This window comes from Eschrichtius robustus, chromosome 2 (genome assembly GCF_028021215.1).
Source record: "Eschrichtius robustus isolate mEscRob2 chromosome 2, mEscRob2.pri, whole genome shotgun sequence".
Lineage (NCBI taxonomy): Eukaryota > Metazoa > Chordata > Mammalia > Artiodactyla > Eschrichtiidae > Eschrichtius > Eschrichtius robustus.
In genome coordinates, this window is record NC_090825.1 from 168,432,144 (window position 1) to 168,446,412 (window position 14,269).

The window sequence follows — 14,269 nt, forward strand, 5'->3', positions numbered from 1 at the left end:
TTGTACCATTACATCAGGAGTTATCATCAAAATATAGAATTGAAGTAAAAAGTAAGACAACAGTCTCAAGTGACACAAACTATATAGAAACAGCTCTCAAGCATTTTGGTATCAGGATGCCTTTACACTCAAAAATGATTGAAGCTCCTAAAGAGTATTTGTTTGGGTGGATTGTAACTATCAATTTTTACCATATTAGGTATTAAAACTGAGAATCTTTAAAAATATTTAACTATTAGTACACTTAAAAAAATAATAAACCTATTCATGTTAATATTAATAACATATTTATACGAGAGTAATTACAATGTTCAAAAAACATTTAGTGAGAAGAGTGGCCTTCTTTTACATTTTTGCAAATATGTCTAATGTCTGCCTTGATAGGAGACAACCTGATGCTCGTATCTACTTCTTTATTTAGTCTGTGGTAATATATTGTTTAAGTTGAAGTATATGATGAAAACACATCCACACATGTAATTGTTAAATTAAGGACCTAATCGACCCCCAGAAAATGTCTCTGGGACCTCCAGGGATCCTCACCCTGCTTTGAAAACCACTGTTATACAATATCTAGAAACTAACATAAAACATGCAATACATCCAAAGATAAAACTTTTAAGCACTCATAAAAATATAGAAGGTGATCTGAGTACTAGAAAATAGTCTACACCCTCGAATGAGTTGAGCTATTATTAACATGACTTCAGTTCTTCTCCAAATTATATCATCAGTGCAATTGCACTTACAGTTCCAGGGAATTGATTGTGAATTTAATGAAACTTGTCTAAAATTCCTTCTGAAAATCAAGTCAGTACAAAACTATAACAAACTTATAAAAATGGAGTAAACAGGAGAGATATGTCCTCCTAGGTAGTGAGACACATTATAGAGTCAATCATTTTTTTAAAGTGTGAACTTGGATTAAATAGGCACTGATTAAATTGATTCTATATCTCAGAAAATGCCCCTTCATTATTCAAAACTTAATATATGATAAAGGTGGCAGCACAAATCAAAGGGAAAAAATAAGATTGTTTACTACTTTCTGGTAGGAAATCTGTTCGTTTTAGGAACAAAATAGATCTGAATTTCTGCCCAAGGACAAAAGCAAATGTGGAATCCAGATGGATTCAAGGCATAACTATGAAATATCAATTATAAGGTTAAGAGGAGAGAATGCAAGAGAATTACTTCGTTGATTTTAAAAAGCACAAAATTTAAGGGGCTTTTTAAAGAAAGACATGAAAGCATCAACATTAAGGACTTTTGTTCCACAAAGGAAATCCTGGATAAAGTTATCAGGCAAATGAAACACTGGGAAAAAATAATATGCATTGTGTAGAACTGACAAAGGAATACTACCTAGAAAAATGAACAAAAAGTAGGAACCACAGTACAGATATGAGCACAGAATGTGAGCAGAGAAATCACGGAAGGAGTTATACAGGCAAAGGGAAAGATGCTCAGCAAAAAGGAGGGAGGGAGTGAGGGGAGAGAGAGAGAGAGAGGAATGGAATTTCACTGTATAACTTATTCAGTTCCCCAAATTAGAAAATCCTGTGTTGATTGGATTATGGGGAGAAAGGAATCCTCTTGCAATGCTGGTGAGAATGTAGAATGAAGAAAATTCAATATATACATGCTCTGTACACCAGCAAATTTGGTCCTAAGTGCCTATATTGATTTTTCAAACCTATTTATAGGGGAGCATATAAGAGGTTGTTCCTTGTAGCATTGCTGTAGTGGAGGAATTGGACAAACCTGCTTGTCCATAATTGGGGAGAGGGGAAGTAAGAGGATTGGATGCAAATATTGGAGCCCCAAGCAGGTGTTAGATATACACATAGCAATATAAAGGGAGTTCTAAAACAATATTGTGTGAATGAAGCAAAAAATAGATGAGTTCTCTAGCATAATCCCATTTGGGCACATTAAAAATATAACACATGAAGCTACTCTGTATGAAACTGGAACAGTGGATGCGTGTCTTTACACATTTGTCAAACCTATCGAATGTACAAGAGAAAGAGTGAAGCTTAATGTGAACTTGGACTTTGGTTAATTATAATGTAACTATTTGGTTGATCAATTGTAACAAATGGACCACACTAATGCAAGAAGTAAAAATAGAGGAAACTGTGTGCTGGCAGAGGAGGTAAGTGGGAACCCTCTACACTATCGGATCAAGTTTTCTGTAAACATAAAACTCCTATAATAAAATAAAGCCCATTAATTTAAGAAATAAAAAAATTAATTTAAAGAATATGTATAAACTTGCAAGAACGTATACAAATCAAAGTGTACACATGGAGTATTTTAAAGTAATTGTCAAAACAAAAAGGAAATGGGGTGAAAGACAGGGAATAAATCTATGAAACATGAGAAGGACCTTGCACAAACAAATCATGATCAGAAGCCACAAACTGGAAATATCATTGCTCAAACCTCTGTACCTGAAGTCCACTATAAAATTAAATGGACCCCCTAGTGGTCTCACTAGGGCATTGTCTCTAAGAATCCCCCACAGTAGGGGTCAGCCTGGGACTTGGAGGACACAGAACCACCAGGAGAGTGAGGAACTTGTCTGGAGTGAGGAAGACTGCATTTGGGACCTGAAAAACACACCTTCTGACCACGTAAGCACCCCACCCAGAAACCAAGACACTGGCATCAACTGCCTTCCATGCTTCACCCCTCCCTTCACTCAGCATTCTCCTTCCCAACTGAGTAGTTCTTGGTTTCTCCCACTTCTCAATATGGCTCCATCCCCTTTCCTGGACCACTGCCCCAGGCTCCTCCCATGTCCCCTCCTCTGCTCCCACTCCACTCTGGCTTCTAGAGAGAATTTTCTGAAATATATACAGGTATATGCAGTCATCAGACCCAGGGTTAAAATCTCAGCTCTCACTGTGTGTCTTTGAGAAAGAACTTTCTAACACTGAGCCACCTCCGCCACAGCTGACAATGGGAGTATCCAGAGAGCTGCCTTCAGTGGTCCATGAGGATTCACGTGAAGGGCTTAAAGTTTACCTAATAAATGTAGTTATCACTGACTTTGAGACTGTGTTTGTTGTCATTCTTCTGTACCTGATGGCACCAGCTGGCCCCATTCTAATCTCATGGTCTCTGACCCCAGCGGAGCACTTAGTACCTCTGTTAATCACACAAAGCAGTTCCCACCAAGAGGCTGATCCAACCTCCACCCTCTCCTCCACCTCTACATCACTGCTATAGTCCACCTTCCCACTTCCTGCTTGGTGGAACGGCCATGATTATTAAGGCTGGCCTCTCCCACCTCCTCTGACAGGTGGACAGAATTCTGTCTCCTCTGGTCTCATGGAGGAGACACACAGGTGCTGAGCAGACATCACACACATCACTGAGTGCACTCAGCTCACACCTCTCTCCCCCAGAGCCTCCCCTCCAGGTTAGCAGGGACCACTTTGGGCCAGACCAGGACAGAGCAACAAAGACAAGATAACCTAAAACAGGATTTCTCAGCTTCATCACTAGTGGTATTTGGGGCCAGATCATGCTTTGGCTGTCCTTTTCATTGCACAATGTTTAACGGCATCCCTGGCTTCAACTCACCAGATGCCAGTAGCAACACCTCCCCACCATAAGTTGTGACAATCAAAAACTTTTCAGATATGTCCAAATGTCCACCATGGGGTAGAATCATCCTGGGATGACAACTGATGACCTAGAAGCTGCAAAGGACACTAGGCTCAGCAAGAAGAAGGCACCCAGAGTGGGCAAAGTGAGAAGACCCCCAGCAGGTTTCTAAGAGTAACATCCTCTCTTACTACCCTTCTCCCTTGCCCAGACCCCATCCCCAGGCTGAGCAGCACTACCCACAGCTGTAGATTCTTCCTTCCTACCCTCTCTGTCCTGATCCCCCTCTGCCTGGGATGCCTCTTCCAAGAAATGACCAGCAGGGAAGAGCAGAAAAGCTTGTCGCTGTCAGCAGCACCCACAGGCAAGTGTGTGGTCAGAGCTAGAAAGCTCCTGGACCTGATACAGTGTGCTTTATCTCTCCTGCAGGTCCCAGCAGGCTGTTCCCAAGAGTGTCTCCATGAAACCAACCTGAAAAGGCAGTAATCAGGGTCTAGAGAGGGACATCAGGTGGCCTTCTGGGATCTGCAGTCTCTACTTCCTCCTCCAACTATCCATACACAACAAAGATTCCCTGCTGTTCTCTCTGCCCAGTGTGATGGCACCCCCTACTGAGGGCTGAGGAGCTCCCAGTCTTGGGGGAGACAGGGCTGGATACAGATGCCTTCGACCCCTTGGGGTCAAGGTAGGGTCAGAGGGAAGGCAGGAGCTGGAGGAACCCAGAGTAAGAATCCAGGGTTGTGCCCTGGGGTAAGGGCAGTTGAAAGCCTTCCCAGAATAAGGGTAATTTGGAGCAGGGTCTTGGAGAGTGGTGTCTCTGGTGTAATATAAGTGCTCAATGTCTTCTAGCCACACTGGAAAACTCCACTTGTCTTCTCCATCTAGCTCTACCCTATCCCTGTCGTCCTAGTGATCTAAGACAGAAAGTCTGACATTACCATATGCCTCCCTATGATAAAATATAAACATTTGATCTTTTGGTCTTTGTCCCTGGTTCCTGACACTCAGTTCCTGAAACTGTTAGTATCTCAGGAGTGATAAAAGTGTCTTTTTTACGCTAATGAGAAGACTAGAGGCTCGGGGCCCCTAGGTAGCTTCAAGATGCGGGCTGGTCTTCAGAAAGATCAAGGCATGATTAAAGGGTTGAAATTTTCACACCCACCCCTTAGACCTCCAGGGAGAGAAGAGGGGATGTAGATTGATTGAAGCATCAATGCCAATGATTTCATCAATCATGGCTCTATGATGAAACCTTTTTAGAAACTCCCTAAACAACAGGATTTGGCGAGCTTCCAGGTTGGTGAACACATGAAGGTGCTGGGAGAGTTGTGCATCTGAAGAGAGATGGAAGCTCCTCACTCCTTACCCCAGAATTTGCCCTATGTTTCCCTTCCATTTGTCTGTTCCTGAGTTGTATCTTCTATAATAAACTGGTATTGGCAATTAAAGCACTTTCCTGAATTCTGTGAATCATTTTAGCAAAGTGTAGAACCTGAAAGGGGGGGTGAGTTGTAGAAACTTCCAACTTTGTAGCCAGTGAGGAGTAGCAGCTGAAGTCTTGTGGGACTGAGCCCTTCACCTGCGAATTCTGACACCAACTCCAGCTAGTTAGTGTCAGAATTGAATTGTAGGACACCACTGGTGCCCAGAGAGTTGGAGAACTGATCCTCGGTGTAGAAAGAAGCCACATATTTAATGTCATAAGTGTTCAGCAGCACTGTCCCCTCAACCTCTGTAATCAGCCTCAAATCTGACCACTCAACTCATCCTGGATGCCCTCATCTATCTCCCCCCATCTCTCCCCATCACTCCCTGCATCTCCCCACACCCACTCCTGCCCTCGGCAGCCTACTCCTCTCACAGCATTCAGAAAGAGCTCTCTACAAAGAAGAATCTGACCATGCTGCTTGTGCTTGAAACCAACTCCTTGGTACGCAACCTTGGAAAACTGATTGACAGTATCTATGCAAGGTGACATAGATATCTTCTATGACTCAGTAATTACACATCTAGGTACAGACCCAATGGAACAATACGTAAGTATTGCCTACTAAAGGACATGTACTAGGGACTTCCCTGGCGGTCCAGTGGTTAAGACTTTGCCTTCCAATGCAGGGGGTGTGGGTTCGATACCTGGTCTGGGAGCTAAGATCCCACATGCCTCGTGGCCAAAAAACCAAAACATAAAACAGAAGCAATATTGTAACAAATTCGATAAAGACTTTAAAAGTGATCTGCATCAAAAAATCTTAAAAAAAAAAAAAAAAGACATGTACTAGATGTTCACAGGAATACCATTCATAGGAACTCCAAAGTGGAAACAACCCAAATGTCTATGAATATGTTCACATCATGGAACATCATACAATTCATTTTGTAAGTGTATTTAAAATATTTATGGGTGTACAACACAGTGGTATGATATACTTATACATTATAAAATGATCGCTGAAATAAGACCAGTTACCACGTGTTATCCCTTCAGATTTTCTTTTAGCCTCTTCACATGCTTTGTAATCCACTGTCTCTGAATTACTAGTTACTTAAATTTCTATAGTATTAAACAGCATATTGAGACTACTTGTCTGTTTATTTGAAAGCAGAGTGCCTAAGTTGACTTTTCACATGTACCTGGTTTGATTCTCATTTCTCAGAGCAGCTGAGGTGAGGAAAGAACACTATCAGCATAAACACTTAAAGGTCAAGCCAAAAAATAAAATAATAAAATATTTATGGTACCCCATTGCCCTTGGAACAAACTCTTCAAGTGGCCCTCATGGTCTTGCATGGTCTTGCCTTTCCCACCTGTATGGCTTCTCATTCCAGAACCTTCCAGCCACATCCAGCCCTCCAGGGCTCACCAGACATACCATTGTGCCCGAATGTGCCATGCTTCTGTCACTCTGAACCTTTGCACTTGCTATCCTCTCTTCCTAGAAATCCCTCTCCCACCTGCCTACCTCACCTGGATCATATCTACTTACCCTTCAGGTCTTACTTTAGACATGACCCCTCTCCAGAAGCCTTCGTTAACCCACAGGCTAGTCTTTGATATAGGTTTAGCTCCCACGGGTTCTTAGGCTTCCCTCATCCCACCTCGGGCCACTGTGTGTTGTCATCTTTGGTTACATGACAGCTTCCCCACTGGACTATAAGAAGGGTAGAGGTCAACTCTGTCCTTGTCATTGCTGGATCCTAGCACCTAGAATGTTTCCACATAAAATAATTATTTAATAAGCTTTTTTGACTATATAAATGAGGGCAAATGCTGTGAGGACATAGAGATATGGGAGTGTCAAACTGAGTTAATAGAAGAGGTGTCATTTCAACTGGAGAACTTCGTTGGACAAGGAGGAGATTCCCAAGCAATGTCCTGATGGCACTCATGGCAGAGGGAATAATTTGAGCAAAGACATGCAGGTGTGCTGAGCATGGAAGGAGGGAGATTATGAATTGCTTGAAGGGCCACATAGAATAATTGCTCTGGGCCCCAAAAAGAGGCCAGGTAAAGGGCACAGGCAGCTAGAAGGCAGAGGCAGATTCCAGTATGGACTGATGTGTTCCTGCCATCCCTTTCACCTAAGCTCCAGGTAGACCTACATTGCCCTGGGTCTAGACATGTGGGGAAATGTGACATGGCTCACATACGTAAATTGATAGCAGGTTTCCTCAGCTCAGGAGAAATCAGAAAGGAGCTTGGAGAGGGCCAGACATTCTGTCAACGAAAGAATTGCTGGGTTCCATGAACTCATTCTTTACTGATGCCTCTGGTACCCAGAAACCAGGGAAGAAAGGGACCCATAGTATTGGCTCAGAGACGGAGTAGAGATGGGCTGGGGCAGACTCTTTGCTCCTTCTCACAGATCCCCTTGTCCAGATGACCATTCTACAGGAAGTAATTCTAGTGACTGTGATGAAGCATCTTGATGCAATCTTCAGATTTTTGGGTGTTGTTTATGCCTAATGTTAACACTTCTCTGAAAAGACACAGATAACCCTAGGCAGAAAAAATATTCCTTTCTTGGCTCCAGGATTACAGACATGACTTTGTCCCACCAAAGCAAAACTCTGGTCTCTTTGATAATTGGATTCAAAAAGGAATACTCAAATCATAGCACTTCTCAGAGCAGTCAACCGGTCAGCCTCACTAGCTTTACAGAAGAAGAAACTGAGACTCAGAGAGAGGAAGTAATCAGATTTAGATCCTATTGTAGGTCTGTGCAGTCCTGGGCCCTGTCACGGCACCTCCTCTGAATGCCCAGCCCATGATTAGCTCTGTTCCTGTCTATGTGGTACAATCACCTTAATTGTCTCCAACAGCCTGAGACTAGACCCTGGAACCAGCTTTGTGGAGTTGGACAAGTGACTTGTTTTTTTCTGATCTTCAATTTCCCCTTTGGTGAAAGACCAGTTTATAAGGACAGAAAGTCCTGTGCATGTACAACACATAGCACATATTAGGTCCTTGGTCTGTCAAGCCCAAGGCACAGAGACTCCTTGGGGAGGTGTGATAACTTAAGACAGCCTCCGGCAGGAGTAGAGTGCTCTGGCAGTAGACACCCACACAGGCATTTTAGCATGTAACCTTGGCACATTATCAAATTTACCTAACCTCAGTTTCCTCAGGTGGAAAACATAGGTAAAAACAGAACTGCACCTCATAGTTTGCTGTGAGGATTCAAGGAGTTAATGTGCAAACAATGCCTGACATTTAGGAAGCACTCACAGAAGTGGCTCTAGAAGTATGATGATAGGGCACTGAATGCTAGGCTAAGAACCTTGTCGTCCATCCTAGAGGACTCTATCTGGCCTTCAACACATATTGAGGACCAGGCTCTGGAATAGTCACAGGGAGCACAGAGATGAATGAGGTCCCATCCCTTCTCTTAAGACACTCCCATTTTGTCAGGGGGACCAGACCCATGAGAATAAAACTACACTAAGAGTGATGTGCTAGGAGATGTTGAAAAACAGTGAAGGAGGGGTATTTTACCGGGAGCATAAGGAATCAGTAGGAATTCTTCAACAGGGTGGAGAGAAATCAATTCACCTGAAAGGACCCCAAATAAAAGTAAAAAGATGGGAAAATGAAGAGCATGGGCTAAAGGAATAAGAGGAGGGGCACTGAGGGAGATGGGGACCATAAGCTTCCAACACCTTTTCCTCTTGTTCAGAGCCGAGATGTAAACCAGGATTAGCCCTTGTGAATGTTTGAAAGAGTTTCTGGCCTTAGATATCATCTCACCAGTTTCATGAAACTTTGTTGGAAGACTGGGCTGCATCTCTGCAAACTCCTTCTAGATATTGAACCTGCCTTCAGCCATAGCAGAGGCTCACTGTAGAGTCTGAGCTGCCCCAAACCCACAGCATTATTCTGGGAGACTCTACTCAGCCTTTGGAAGGTAACACAGACTACCCCACCTCTCCTCTGTAAGCCTCACATATGACCCTTTCTAACTCACGTTGGGGCCCATGATATAAGATATCCAGATGGCTGACCATCAACTAATTTGGTTGGTGGAAGAACCTGGTTCTAGATTTCCAGTCAACTTTAGCATGAAAAGTCCTTGCAGGTTCTCAGTGAAGCAGAGGTGGATATTTCAATTTAAACAATCACGCTAGGGCTTCCCTGGTGGTGCAGTGGTTAAGAATCCGCCTGCCAATGCAGGGGACACGGGTTTGAGCCCGGGTCCAGGAAGATCCCAAGTGCCGCAGAGCAATTAAGTCTGTGCACCACAACTACTGAGCCTGAACTCTAGAGCCACAAGCCACAACTACTGAAGTCCATATGCTCTGGGCCTATGTGACGCAACTACTGAGCCTGTGTGCTGCAACTACTGAAGCCCTCACACCTAGAGCCCATGCTCTGCAACAAGAGAAGCCACCACAATGAGGAGCCCACGCACCGCTACGAAGAGTAGTTCCCACTCACCGAAACTAGAGAAAGCCCACTCGCAGCAACGAAGACGCAACACAGCCAAAAATAAAAATGTAAATAAGTAAACAAACAAACAAACAAACAATCACGCTAAGGGCGTCTTTCTTTCTTTTCTTTTTTTGTTCAACATCTTTACTGGAGTATAATTGCTTTACAATGTTGTGTTAGTTTCTGCTGTATAACAAAGTGCATCAGGTATACATATACGTATATCCCTATATCTCCTCCTTCTTGTGTCTCCCTCCCGCCCTCCCTATCTCACCCCTCTAGGTGGAAACAAAGCACCGAGCTGATCTCCCTGTGCTATGCGGCTGCTTCCGACTAGCTATCTATTTTACATTTTGTAGTGTATATATGTCCATGCCACTCTCTCACTTTGTCCCAGCTTACCATTCCCCTTCCCCGTGTCCTCAAGTCCATTCTCTACATCTGCGTCTTTATTCCTGTCCTGCCCCTAGGTTCTTCAGAACCATGTTTTTTTTTGTTGTTTTTTTGTTTTTCTTCTAGATTCCATATATATGTGTTAGCATACGGTATTTGTTTTTCTCTTTCTAACTTACTTCACTCTGTATGACAGTCTCTAGGTCCATCCACCTCACTACAAATAACTCAATTTCATTTCTTTTTATGGCTGAGTAATATTCCATTGTATATATATGCCATATCTTCTTTATCCATTCATCTGTCGATGGATACCTAGGTTGCTTCCGTGTCCTGGCTATTGTAAATAGAGCTGCAATGAACACTGTGGTACATGACTCTTTTTGAATTATGGTTTCTCAGGGTATATAACCAGTAGTGGGATTGCTGGGTGGTATGGTAGTTCTATTTTTAGTTTTTAGAGGAACCTCCATACTGTTCTCCATAGTGGCTGTATCAATTTACATTCCCACCAACAGTGCAAGAGAGCTCTCTTTTCTCCACACCCTCTCCAGCATTTATTGTTTGTAGATTTTTTGATGATGGCCATTCTGACCAGTGTGAGGTGATACCTCGTTGTAGTTTTGATTTGCATTTCTCTAATAATTAGTGATGTTGAGTACCTTTTCATGTGCCTCTTGGACATTTGTATGACTTCTTTGGTGAAATATCTATTTAGGTCTTCCGTCCATTTTTTAATTGGGTTGTTTGTGTTTTTGATATTGAGCTCCATGAGCTGCTTGTATATTTTGGAGATTAATCCGTTGTCAGTTGCTTCGTTTGCAGATATTTTCTCCCATTCTGAGGGTTGTCTTTTCATCTTGTTTATGGTTTCCTTTCCTGTGCAAAAGCCTTTAAGTTTCATTAGGTCCTATTTGTTTATATTTGTTTTTCTTTCCATTTCCCTAGGAGATGGGTCAAAAAGGATCTTGCTGTGATTTATGTCATAGAGTTTTCTGCCTATATTTTCCTCTAAGAGTTTTATAGTGTCTGACCTTACATTTAAGTCTTTAATCCATTATGAGTTTATTTTTGTGTATGGTGTTAGGGAGTGTTCTAATTTCATTCTTTACATGTAGCTGTCCAGTTTTCCCAGCACCACTTACTGAAAAGGCTGTCTTTTCTCCATTGTATATTTTTGCCTCCTTTATCAAAGATAAGGTGACCATATGTGCGTGGGTTCATCTCTGGGTTTTCTATCCTGTTCCATTGATCTATATTTCTGTTTTTGTGCCAGTACAATACTGTTTTGATTACTGCAGCTTTGTAGTATCATCTGAGATCCGGGAGCCTGATTCCTCAAGCTCTGTTTTTCATTCTCAAGATTGCTTTAGCTATTCGGGGTCTTTTGTGTTTCCATACAAATTGTGAAATTTTTTGTTCTAGTTCAGTGAAAAATGCCATTGGTAGTTTGATAGGGATTGCATTGAATCTGTAGATTGCTTTGGGTAGTAGAGTCATTTTCACAATGTTGATTCTTCCAATCCAAGAACATGGTATATCTCTCCATCTGTATCATCTTTAATTTCTTTCACCAGTGTCTTATAGTTTTCTGTACACAGGTCTTTTGTCTCCTTAGGTAGGTTTATTCCTAGGTATTTTATTCTTTTTCTTGCAGTGGTAAATGGGACTGTTTCCTTAATTTTCCTTTCAGATTTTTCATCATTAGTGAATAGGAATGCAAGAGATTTTTGTGCATTAATTTTGTATCCTTCTACTTTACCAAATTCATTGATTAGCTCTAGTAGTTTTCTGGTGGCATCTTTAGGGTTCTCTATGTATAGTATCATGACATGTGCAAACAGTGACGGTTTTACTTCTTCTTTTCCAATTTGTATTCCTTTTATTTCTTTTTCTTCTCTGATTGCTGTGGCTAAAACTGCCAAAACTATGTTGAATAATAGTGTTGAGGGTGAGCCACCTTGTATTGTTCCTGATCTTAGAGGAAATGGTTTCAGTTTTTCACCATTGACAATGATGTTGGCTGTGGGCTTGTCATATATGGCCTGTATTATGTTGAGGTAAGTTTTCTCTATGCCTACTTTCTAGAGGGTTTTTATGACAAATTGGTGTTGAATTTTGTCAAAAGCCTTTTCTGCATCTATTGAGATGATCATATGGTTTTTTCCTTCTATTTTTTAATATGGTTTATCACATTGGATGATTCTCATATATTGAAGAATCCTTTCATTCCTGGGATAAACCCCACTTGATCACAGGGTATGATCCTTTTAATGTGCTATTGGATTCTCTTTGCTAGTATTTTGTTGAGGATTTTTGCATCTTTGTTCATCAGTGATATTGGCCTGTAGTTTTCTTTCTTTGTGACATCTTTGACTGGTTTTTGTATCAGGGTGATGGTGGTCTTGTAGAATGAGTTTGGCAGTGTTACTCCCCCTGTTATATTTTGGAAGAGTTTGAGAAGGATAGGTGTTAGCTCTTCTCTAAATGTTTTTAAGAATTCACCTGTGAAACCATCTGGTCCTGGATATTTTTGCTGTTGTTGTTGGAAGTTTTAAAATCACAGTCTCAATTTCAGTGCTTGTGATTGGTCTGTTTATATTTTCTGTTTCTTCCTGGTTCGGTCTTGGAAGGTTGTGCTTTTCTAAGAATTTGTCCATTTTTTCCAGGTTGTCCATTTTATTGGCATATAGTTGCTTGTAGTAATCTCTCATGATCCTTTGTATTTCTGCAGTGGCAGCTGTAACTTCTCCTTTTTCATTTCTAATTCTATTGATTTGTGTCTTCTCCCTTTTTTTCTGATGAGTCTGCCTAATGGTTTATCATTTTTCTTTTATCTTCTCAAAGAAACATCTTTTAGTCTTATTGATCTTTGCTATTGTTTCCTTTAATTCTTTTTCATTTATTTCTGACTGATCTTTATGATTTCTTTCCTTCTGCTAAGTTTGAAGTTTTTTTGTTCTTTTTTCTCGAATTGCTCTGGGTGTAAGGTTAGGTTGTTCATTTGAGATTTTTTTGTTTCTTGAGGTAGGATTGTATTGCTATAAACTCTCCTCTTAGAACTGCTTTTGCTGCATCCCATAGGTTTTATGTTGTCCTGTTTTCATTGTCATTTTTTTTCTTGGTATATTTTGATTTCCTGCTTGATTTCTTCAGTGATCTCTTGGTTATTTTGTAGTGTATTGTTTAGCCTCCATGTGCTTGTATTTGTTACAGTTTTTTTTTTCCTGTAATTGATATCTAGTCTCATAGCATTGTTGTTGGAAAAGATACTTGATATGATTTCAATTTTCTCAAATTTACCAAAGCTTGATTTGTGACCCAAGATATGATCTATCCTAGAAAGTGTTCCATGAGCACTTGAGAAGAAAGTGTATTCTGCTGTTTTTTGATGGAATGTCCTATAAATATCAATTAAGTCCATCTTGCTTGATATATCATTTAAGGCTTGTGTTTCCTTATTTATTTTTATTTTTGGTGATCTGTCCATTGGTAAAAGTGGGGTGTTAAAATCCCCTACGATTATTGTGTTACTGTCAATTTATCCTTTTATGGCAGTTAGCATGTGCCTTATGTATTTAGGTGCTCCTATGTTGGGTGCATAAATATTTACAATTGTTATATCTCCTTGGATTGATGCATTGATTATTATGTAGTGTCCTTCTTTGTCTCTTGTAATAGTCTTTATTTTAAAGTCTATTTTCTCTACTATGAGAATTGCTACTCCAGCTTTCTTTTGATTTCCATTTGCATGGAATATATTTTTCCATCCCCGTACTTTCAGTCTGCATGTGTTCCTAGGTCTGAAGTGGGTGTCTTGCAGACAGCATATATATGGGTCTTTTTTTTTTTTTTGTATCCATTCAACGAGTCTATGTCTTTTGGTTGGAGCATTTAATGCATTTACATTTAAGGTAATCATTGATATGTATGTTCCTATTACCATTTTCTTAATTGTTTTGGGTTTGTTATTGTAGGTCTTTTCCTTTTCTTGTGTTTTCTGCCTAGAGAACTTCCTTTACCATTTGTTGTAGAGCTGGTTTTGTGGTGCTGAATTCTCTTATCTTTTGCTTGTCTGTAAAGGTTTTAATTTCTCCATCGAATCTGAATGAGAGACTTGCTGGGTAGAGTAATCTTGGTTGTAGGTTTTTCCTTTTCATCATTCTAAATATGTCCTGCCACTCCCTTCTGGCTTGCAGTGTTTCTGCTGAAAGATCAGCTGTTAACCTTATGGAGATTCTCTCGTATGTTTTTGTTGCTTTTCCCTTGCTGCTTTTAATATTTTTTCTTTGTATTTAATTTTTTGATACTTTGATGAACATGTGTCTTTGG